Source organism: Trichosurus vulpecula, chromosome 1 (assembly GCF_011100635.1).
Source record: "Trichosurus vulpecula isolate mTriVul1 chromosome 1, mTriVul1.pri, whole genome shotgun sequence".
Taxonomy (NCBI): domain Eukaryota; kingdom Metazoa; phylum Chordata; class Mammalia; order Diprotodontia; family Phalangeridae; genus Trichosurus; species Trichosurus vulpecula.
In genome coordinates, this window is record NC_050573.1 from 76810127 (window position 1) to 76820679 (window position 10553).

At 45.5% G+C, this 10553-nt stretch overlaps 1 protein-coding gene across 10 annotated transcripts in view; it reads right to left on the minus strand.

Moving 5' to 3' along the window:
* SMARCA4 (SWI/SNF related, matrix associated, actin dependent regulator of chromatin, subfamily a, member 4) overlaps positions 1-5918 on the minus strand; it is a 119979-nt gene extending 114061 nt beyond the window's left edge. For 8 of the 10 annotated variants that reach the window (XM_036749973.1, XM_036749972.1, XM_036749967.1 and 5 more), the window contains exon 1: positions 5302-5535. The gene's annotated coding sequence lies outside the window, so the exon portion shown is untranslated. Of the gene's footprint in view, positions 1-5301; positions 5536-5850 lie in introns of those variants that run through there. The other 2 variants (XM_036749953.1, XM_036749959.1) reach the window with 2 other exon arrangements.
* Positions 5919-10553: the final 4635 nt, after the last annotated feature.

The following is a 10553-nucleotide window of genomic DNA, read 5'->3' on the forward strand; positions in this document are numbered from 1 at the left end:
CATACCTTTCTCTTCTCTACTTACACAGTCACCACCCTCATTCAGGCCCTCATCATCTTTTCCCTGGACTATTCTAAATGTCTTCCTGCCTCAAGTCTCTTCCCTCCATCCTTCATACAGCTGCTAAAGTCATTTTCCTACAGAGGCAGATAGTGGCAAAGTAACTAGTATGCTGGGCCTGAAGTCAGAAAGACCTGAGTTCAAATCCTGTGTCAGACACTAGCTGTGTGACCCTAAGCAAATCACTTCACTGTTTGCCTCACCTCAGTTTCCTCAACTGTAAAATGGGGATAATTAAGGGCACCAATTTCTCAGTGTTGTTGTGAGGATCAAATGAGATATTTGTTAAAAGCACTTAGCACAATGTCTGGCACATAGTAGATGCTATATAAATGCTTTCCCCCTTTCCTTTAGCAGAGTTCTGACCATGTCATTCCCTTATTTAACAAACTCTAACGTCTCCCTATTAACTCTAGAATTAAAATATTATTTCATCTTTATCTCATTCTTTTAAAATATCTATTTTTGTGTAAGTTTTATAATATACATAATTATTAGCATAGTAATAAATGTATACAAACTGTTTCATTAAAATATATACATACTGAAGGTAAGAGTTTTTGGTTTTTTACTGGTAGGGTATGCGATCAAAAAAGTTTGAAGACCTCATTATCAACACTGAAACCAGTAACAAAAGATCAAGCAAAATTAACATGCCTACATAGCTTCATGTCTCGTAAATGAACATGTTAAGGGCATCTGGGTGGCGCAGTGAGTAGAGCACTAGCCCTGGAGTCAGGAGGACCTGAGTTCAAATGCGGCCTCAGGTACTTGACACACTTCCTAGCTGTGTGACTTTGAGCAAGTCACTTAACCCCAATTACCCCGTCTTCCCCCCTCCAAAAAAAAGGTAAATGAACATGTTATCTACCCCTATATAATGTAAGCACCTTGAGGGAAAAGATCTTATTTTTCTTTATCTCTCCAGTGTCTAGCACAGTGCCTAGCACACAGTGATGTTAAATAAATGCTTGATTGATTTACTTTCATAAAACAACTAATAAATATCTCGAGAATTTTCCCATGTTATAGTGAATATTTTTGTTGAACTTCTAGTACACAATACAAATGGACAGGCATAGCATTTTATACCAGAAGCATAAAAAAGAAATGTACTAACCCATCTCCCTAAATCAGGGCCTCAATTTCCAGCTATAAGTCATTTGGATCTAAGATTGCAGACTTAGAATTGGAAGAGACCTTAGAGATCAAATTCAATCCCTTTATGTAGATAAGAAACTGGGGCCCAGAGAGGTGAAATAACTTGCAATAGTAGGAATGAATTCAAATGATTACAAAGCATTTTATGAACTAACTATACAACTACAATACAATAAGCTGTGATGCTCAGTAAAAATTACCCTGGTACAAGGCCTGCACATATGCTACAACCCGTCTCACTTCAACAGGAAGGAAATTATAAAATAGATTTACAGAATCCCGAAAGCACACGTAGCTGACAAGAATTTAGAGATAGCATAGTGGAGTGTTAGAGAACACTGGGAAGAAACTCCAGGCATCCAGAATCTCACTTGTGAGTAGTGACTATAAACAGGTAAATCACTGAACCTCTCAGAGCCCTGGACTCCTTTTCTATTAAAAAAAAAAGGGGCAGGGGAGGGAGAATAATAATAACAATAATAATGAGGCAGCTAGTGCCAAGTCTGGAGTCAGTTAGACTCATGTCCCTGAGTTCAAATCTGGCCTCAGACACCTAATGTGCAACCTCAGTTTCTCGATACCTGGCCTCAGTTTCTCTATCTGTAAAATGAGCTGGAGAAGGATATGGCCAACTACTCCAGTATCTTTGCCAAGAAAACTCAAAATGGGGCCATGAAGAGTCAGACAGGACTGAAACAACTGAACAACAATACTCTCTCCTTTATCTCTTGTGTGTGTGTGTATATAGACATATGTGTAAGTACACAAGTGGGGGAAGAAAGTGGCATTCATTATTTGATGGCTAGTTAAATGGATAATCTGTACTCCTTAATTTATCCAGCATCACTGAAAAATTTTAAATCTGTTATGTTACTTATTTGTATAGTATCAGATTCGTTTTGACCTTTGGATACTGTAAGGCTCAACAGTTTTTATTTCCTTGTAATTGAAAACAGTTTGCCAGATGTGCATGTTATCTATGATATCTTTTATTGTGACATTTACAGAATGGAGGCATTTGGAGAAAAGACAAAAACAAGACAAATGATGCAAACTAATACCTGCTTTACTTTCAAGAGACTAAAGGGAATATGTCATAAAATAAATTATCTAAGTGTGATTTGATCTTCTGATGCCACAATGAAAGCCAAATACAAGAAAAGAAAAATAGTGATATTCTCTAATTGATCAACTTAAAAGTATGTAAGAAGACAAGGTACACCACAGACTGACTGTGGGATCATTGTAGTTAAGAGGACAGATTTGAAGCTTAAGTTGAGACACTTAAAACACCACTTATGCAAGGACTAGGTTGATTTTGCTCCATGTTACCTTGAGAAGTTTACAACTGCAATTGTAACTGGCATTTTTTTTAACTTTGGAAAGAAAAACAGATTCTTAAATCAATGGAACTTGCTGAAGCCAAGGAAAAATATCATCACCCTCTGAACTAAGCATTATTCATCCACATAACCAAACCAAAGGCTCCTTGGGTGTTTCAGAAAGAGCAGTGGCTAGGGAATCGGGAGACCTGAGGTCTCTCTCAGTCCAGGCCAACATCTCCCATGTGGAACCTTAGGCAAGCATGTCATTCCATGTTTGGGACCCAGTCTGGAAACCCAAAGACTTCTTTAATAGCTCTTATTCCCCTTACACAATTAGTTGTCAAGTTCTGTTGATTCTATCTCTGTGATGTCACTCTTAGCCTTTCCGCTTTTCCATTCCCACTGGGACCAGCCTAGTAGGCCCTCATTACCTCTTGCACTGACTATCATAATTCAATACTACTCTCAGTCGTAACTCTCCTAACAGACTAGATTTCTCAAAATACCTTTATGGCTCCTATTAATGCCTACAGAATAAAGGGCCTCTTTAGCATGGTACTTTAAGACTGTTTCACAGTCTGGTTCCAACCTACCTTTCCACCATTATCTAGTACTATAGTGACTCAAAAGAGGACTACTAATCATTTCCCAGAGGAACCCTGAGTTTTTCTGCCTCCAAACCTGTTCAAACAGCTCACCCTCCCTAGAATGTCCTCTTTCCAATATCTGCCATAGGTTTGTATACTCTTCAAGGCTTAGGTCAAATGCTAACCTCCCCAAGACATTTTCCTTTCCCAGCTGAGAACTAACTCTCCTTTCTCTGAACTCCTATAAAGTTCCTAGCACAGACTATCTTGTATTATAGTTATACCATGTCTTACATACATTTTTATCCTCAAAGTATCTAGACTTTAGTAGCTGCACATTAAAAATTTGTCCAGTGAATGAAGGCAGTGGAATAGATTACATCTAAAGCAGAGGTTCTTAACCTTAAGTTTTGAACTTGATTTTTAAATTTTTTTGATAACTGTATTTCAATGTAATTGCTTTCCTTCGTAATCCTATGTATTTTGTGTATTTAAAAAACACTCTTCTGAGAAGACAGACTGCCAAGAGTCCATGACACAAAAAGAACTCTTGCCCTAGGCCTCATCCAGTTTTAAAATTCTCTAAGATGGTCTTTCAATTCAAAAGGAAATTAAAAATGGAAAAGCAATAAAATTTTCAGTTTCCTCATCGGTAAAATAAGAGGGTTAGTCTATTCCATATGACTTCTAAGGTCTTTTCCGGCTCAACGTTCTTTATCTTCCAGAAAACGGAATACAAATTTTTATGGTGCCTACTATATGCCAAGCGTTTTTTATAAATATCATCCCACATGAAAGGTGAACTTAATTTTTTTTACTCTCTTTCTGAAAGAAACAAAAGATCAACAGTGCCTTAAAACTAAAACTTCTCATGAACAAAGAAAGTAAAGCACTATACCTAAAACCTGGGGCATCAAAGCACTCTCACAGAATATCTACATTTCTTTAAAAAAAAATTATATAGAACATAGTCTTGGAGGAGATGGACAATGATTTAAAGACACCAAAGTTCTTTTTTTTCCCCTTTCAGTGACTCATTCTCGCTCTCCTCATTTCACAACCGAGATTCTGAAATAACTTTATTATTATGGCCATTCAGGAATTTAAAACAAAATTTCTTTCCATTAAAAGAAAATAGGGTGACACGAATTGATCTTCTGAGCTTGGCTGACTGAACATCAAGGGGCTTAAAAAGTCCTCGCTCCCGTAATTATCCAACATGTTCTGCGTTTCCTACTTTATTTTTAAAAAACCATTTTGCACTTTGAGCAGAGATGCTGCTCACTCCAGCAACCAGAAGAGCAAGCTCCCAAAGCGTTTTCTAACAACAGTCTATTGTTAAGGAGGAGGGAGGGCTCAAACAACAAAGGGGGGGGACCGCCCGGGACCCTTCACCACAGGGCAGACCCGGAAGGAAACCAGTGTGTTTAGAAAACCTTGGAGAAATTTCCCGCGTGGCACCAGCCTCCCACGCACGTCTCCCCTCCGATCTTGGCCCCGTGCGACCCACTGACTTCGAGGCAAGCACTTCGGGACGGGCATCTCGGAGTGGCCCAGGGGCCCTGGCTCCCCACCCGGCGTGTTTCTCTCTCACAAACACACACACTCTCTCTCATCCGCCCGCCCCCATCCTCTAGGAAGAAGGGACTCGCAGAGCAAGCGAGGACTGCCAGCGCTTAGAGATCCGGGGATGGGGATGTGGGGGTGGGCAAAGAGGACCCGCCCCCACCCCGGGACCCACCGAGCCCCAAAAAGGCGTCCACCGCGGCGGCGTCTGGGAGGTGGGGGAGGTGTGAAGGAGGAAGCAGTGGGGGGGGGGGCCGCAGGGTAAACTGAGGAGGCCGGAGAGTGGGGGGGGGGGTGTCTGTGAATACTATGGTTATTTAGAAGCAGCCTCTCCTCCCCTCGCCCTCTCGAGACCAGCTTCCCGCTCGCCGTCCCACCCCCCCAGGCCCTGCCCAGGCCGGGCCTAGCCCGAGCAGCCCTCCCGGTCGGGTCGCCGAGTGAGAGCGGGCTTCGGAGGTTTCTTGACCCCGTGGCGCCGCCGTAGACCCCGTGCGACCCAAAGCGACGGTGTGGTCCTCCCCCTCCCCCGCTCCCCCCTCTCCATTCAAACCAACCGCCCCCTCCCTTCCCCCAACGCCCATCCCTAGGGCCTTGTTCCTTACCCGGACCTGGGAGGAGCCGCCACCGTCGGCAGCACCGCGTCCCCAGCGCTCCCCCCTCCTCTGCCGGGGCCAGAGCCCGTCGCTGGCTCTCAAGTCCTCCCTTCTCCACAAGGAACAAAGACGCCGCCACCGAGTGAGGGGAAGCTGGTGCGCGCGCCCACTTCTATCCCGCGCTCGCTCGCCCGCCGGCCGCGCCTCCGCGGCTGCACCCCCCCCCCCACCCCTCCTCGCGCTTGCCTGCCCTTCCCCCACCCGGCCCAGCCGCTCCTCGTGCGCGCCTCAGTCTATCTTCCTTCTAGTCCTCCGCTCCCCGCCCCTTCCGTGTCAGGGAAGCGGGATGCGCACGCGCGCCCCGCCTTCTCGAAGGCGTCGGGAGGAAAAGGAGCCCTCATCAGAAGAAGACTGACCGAGGCCGACGGCGCGCTCCCGCACACGCGTTCGCGGACGCCATCTCTTTGGAGAGTCTTTCCCCTTCCCTCCTCCTCCCTCGAGCTGCACGCGCACGCGCACGCGCACGCTCCGGGAACCTTGCTTCCATTACCCCCTTACCTTGCCTCCTTCCCCTTGGTGCCTCGGCCCCTCCCGCACAAACGCCACCCCTGGCCACGCCGGGGAGCATGCGCTGTGGGGGCGCCACTGCGGCGAAGGGAGTGGGGCGGGACGACAGGAGGAGGGGAAAGGCGGGGCTCGGGGTGGAGGGGGAGGGAGAAGAACAGGGGAGGAGGGGAGGAGTGGGGGAGGGGAAGGAGAATTAGGGGGAGTGGAAGAGAAGGGGAGCGGAGGAATGGGGGTAGGAATAGAAGACTAGAGCCAGAAGGGGTTGGGAGAGAAAGAGGGGGAGGAGAAGAAGAGGGGCAGTGTAAGAGAATGGAGGGAGAGAAGGGTGGAGAAAGGGGAGAGGAGGTGGGAATGGAAGAGAAGGGCCGGGGGGAACGAGGGAGGGGGAAGGAAGGGGAGCAGGAGTATGAGTGAAGGACTGGGGAGAGAGAGAAGGATTGTGGGGAGGGGGTATTGAGGCTCGGTGTCCCAGGTTTGCATCTCACCCTGTGTGACCTTGTACAAGTCACAGCCTCTCTGGGGCTCAGTTTCCTCGTCTGTAAAATGAGGGGGTTGGACTAGTTTTCTAAGATCTCAGGTCCAAATCTATGATCCTGCTAAGGGAGGGGGGAGAATGAGAAGGGAGAAAAGAGAATGGAGCAGAGGCTGGGGAAGTGTTTTGGAGGGAAGTTTGAGAGTAGATAGAAGCCCAGACCCATCCAAAGGGAGGTGTGATGGGGGGGGGGGAGGGTGGTGCCTGCAGGGAGGGTTGTGGGTCAGCAGGGACTCTTGGAAGAAGGGTTTTGGGGGCACAGAAGGGTCTAAGGTGAGAGCAGTGGGAGCTGGAGGAAGGGCAGAGCCTTTGAAAGTTTTCCAGGCATGCCTGGGGGTGACACCACGGCAGAGAGAAGTTGGAGGAAAGGACCAGTGAAGGTTCATAAGCTTGTGGATGGCAGGAGAATTAGGAAAGAGACTGTTCACAGGAGGATTTGGGATAGTGTCTAGGGAAAAAGGGGGAAACAAATACTGTGAGAAAGATTTGGGGGTAAATCTGGAGAAGAGGAGGGAATTAGGGGAGGACGGGACGTGTGGTGGGTTTCAGGAAGCATCTGAGCAGGTAGGGGGTCAGAACTTGTAAGGAGTTTTTTGGGGGTGTATGAGATCAGGGTAGATCAAAGTTGGAATGAGAGCAGTGCCTGTAAAAGGGTTTGAGGCCATGTCTGGAATGAGGAGGTAGAGTTCTGAAGAGGCTGGGATATGAGAAGGGTTTGGGGAGAAAGGTGCAGGAGTGGGATGGCAGAGGAAGGAAAAGGACAGGGCCTAGGGGAGGCTTGTGAGGCGGATGGAGCAGAGGGAGCTGAGAGGGGAGGCCAGGACCCATGAAGAGAATATTTTGTTATGCCTGTCAGTGGGAGGAAGGCAAAGGAGGATGGGGAAATGGACAGGGCCTCTAAAGAGGGCTTTGCCAGAAAGTCCCTGAAGGTGAAAGGTCTCCTGGACAGTGGTGGTCGGCAGAAGGACAGTCCTGGGGGAGTTAGAGAGAACAGGGCCTGAGAGAGTGGCTATAGGAACTGCAGGAAGGCCCTTTGGGAGTGAGTGGAGTGAATCTAGGGAACCCTTTTAGTTTGAGAACTTTCAGTCGTTTTAGTAAGAGACATGCCAGAGGGGAACAGAGAACCAGCACAGGAGAGAACAGGTGAGGATTCTTGGAGAGAGGCGTAGGAGGGAAGAGGAGCAGCTTTGGTAACAGGTTTGGTCACAAGTTCCAACAAATCCACTCTGAACTGAATTAATGGTGCCTGACTCCTTATACTTAAGGGTGTGTTTCAGAATTGCCTTTATCTCCTGCTATGGTGTGAGAGAGATACTTATTTAACTAAGGTACCAATCATCAGCTTGGCACCCCTAGCACATGCACCTGCTGGAGCAGGCATCAAAGGGAACTCCTACCACAGCCCCTCCTGGGTGGGTGGAGTGCAGGGCCCACAAAGTGTTCAGTGGCAGAAACCTCTGGTGCAACCTATCCAGCCAAGTGTTTGAGAAGCTGGGGGCTGGGCCTTGCCTTTCAATGTTACTTTAAGTAAAGATCTCAAAGAAAACAATGAGAGGAGCTGCCAGGAGGATCACAGGAGAGAATGTATGTAAAGTGATTTACAAATCCGAAAAGCGCTGCGAATAGCAGCAGTTGTTAGGTCATAGAACTTTAGAGCTCGGCCAACCCCCTCATTTTACAAACACAACTGGTCCAGAGAAGGGAAGCATTCCTTTAGCATTCCTTGCCTTTTGAAATTGCTTCGTGTTGTGTGTGTGTGTGTGTGTGTGTGTGTGTGTGTGTATCTCCCCTTGAGAACAGGGATCTTTTCAGTTGTCTCATAAATGCCTAATAAGTGCATTTAAGAAATGTTGGGTTGAGTTGAAGGCATCCTGAAGAATTCGAAGCTATGCTTTAGCACAGGTTTTACCTGCTCATGTTGGCAATCAGGTTCGGGAGGGTACTAGTTCAAACACCCTCCCAGCAAGTTAGCAGTGCTCCGGAGAATTGATGGATCTATCTAGAGCTTTTCATACATTCAATGTTTAGACTTAAATGACATCCTTCATGGCCTCATTAATTGTTCTGATCTTTCCTGGACGTAGTGGAGAATACAGTGAGAGGTAGCCCAAATAGAATGTGTGATAACTAGGACACCAGGCCTCTTCGAGGATTCGTGCTTCCTTCTCTGTGGGTAGTTCTGTCCACACAGGTTGCAACCTCCTCTATGCTCTAGTAGACTATTTCATGAGTTGCTGTGGCCTGAAAAAATATGTCCCCTCATGGCCAACCCTGTGAAGACTAGCCCTTCCATACTCAGCTAGGCTGGCAGTTGTATGAGACTGTATTCAAAACCTTCCCAATATGCTCAGCTGGCATATGCTTCAGGGCCTCAAAATCCCCTCCTCACCAGGATGACAGATTGGAATAGAAGACCATATTCTTACCTTCCCCACAAAAAGCTCCATTAGTTGATCAGAAGGCAGTAATCTTGCTGGAGTGGTTTTTTGGGGGGGTAGGGTTTAGCAGGGCAATTGGGGTTAAGTGACTTGCCCAGGGTCACACAGCTAGTACATGTGTCAAGTGTCTGAGGTCAAATTTGAACTCAGGTCCTCCTGACTCCAGGGCCGGTGCTCTAGTCACTGTGCCACCTGGCTGCCGCTCTGAGGTGTTTTTCATTTAAACTGGTGAAAAGTTGACCACCTGAATAACTAACTTCGGGGGCAAAGCTTTGAAACTAGCAACTGCTTGTCTCCAAGGCTTTTTTTTTTCCTTTTGTCACTGGAAAGACTTAATCATTTAATCAAACTCTTCCAAGCTTATGCAGAAGAAGTTCCTGGCATATATAGCCAATTTATATTCATTTTTATTGCTGTCCTCAGAGATAAGCCACAGTCCTTGTGTCCTTGCACAAATCACTTTAACTCTTTTTCCTTTTTATAATGAGGGGGACTACGAGTCAGAATGTTATATATATTTTCTGATGTGGTTACCATTCTATGTTTTTGTTTTTCCATATGGAAGGGAAAGAATCACTGGAAGGGGGACAGGGAGACAGTGAAATCATTGATAAAAAGACAACCATCAATAAAATATTTACAGTTAAACAAATGAGAGCCTTGGATTAGGCAGATGATATTTACATAGTCCTTTCAAGTGTGCAAAGCATTTGTATGTTTATTCTCATATGAGCTTCACAACTGTCTTGTGACATTGGGACGGGTATTATTGTCCCCATTTTACAGATAAGAGGTTCAGATTGCCTGGGTGACTTCTCCATAATCACAAAGGCAGATTTTGAACATAGGTCTTCCTGACATCCAGCCCAGCATGCTAGCCACTATTCCACAGTATCTCCCTGGGTCACTTAAGGTCTTTGTCAACGCTAAGTTCTTTGATCATGTTTCATCTACTTTGTTCCCCCATTTTTTTCATCTGTACAATTTCTAACATTTTGAATAGGGAGATTTTTGAGTCATATTATCAGGTTTCATGCTTTCTAGTTAACTAGAAGGGCCTATGCTCATTTCCCATCCAGTAAAATGTAAGCTATGCAAGAGTAAGGGCTGTTTTTATTTTGGATTTTGTGTTCCCACTGTCCTGAAAGGGATAAATAAAAGTTTGTTGAATAGGGGGAGGAGGGAAACATTCTATGCAATGTTTTTGCAAGAAACCTGTAATAACTGTAATTGAAGCACTGTTTACTGGTGTCTGAAGCCTAGGTCAATAGAGGAATTAGTATATGGCTTTGTGTTATTGAATTACCAAGATGTCAACTTAAAATTGACAGCTAGGTGGCTCAATGGATAGAGTGCCAGATCTCAAGTCAGGAAGACTCTTCGTAAGTTCAAATTTGACCTAAGACACTTACTAGCTATGTGACTCTAGGCAAGTCACTTAATCCTGTTTGCCTCAGTTTCTCCATTTGCAAAATGAGCTGGAAAAGGAAGTGGCAAATGACTTAGTATCTTTGCCAAGAAAACCCCAAATGGAGTCACAAAGAGTTGGAAATGACTGAGCAACTTAAATTTATGCTATTATTTTTATACTATATGCTCTGAGCAACTAACTGTAAATGAAGAAGTTTACTATAAATGTTACATTTATTCCTAATTAGTACATTTCAGGGTGAATGTCAAGCTCTTCAAGGTACCATCTCATGATTGTTAACAATTATTATATT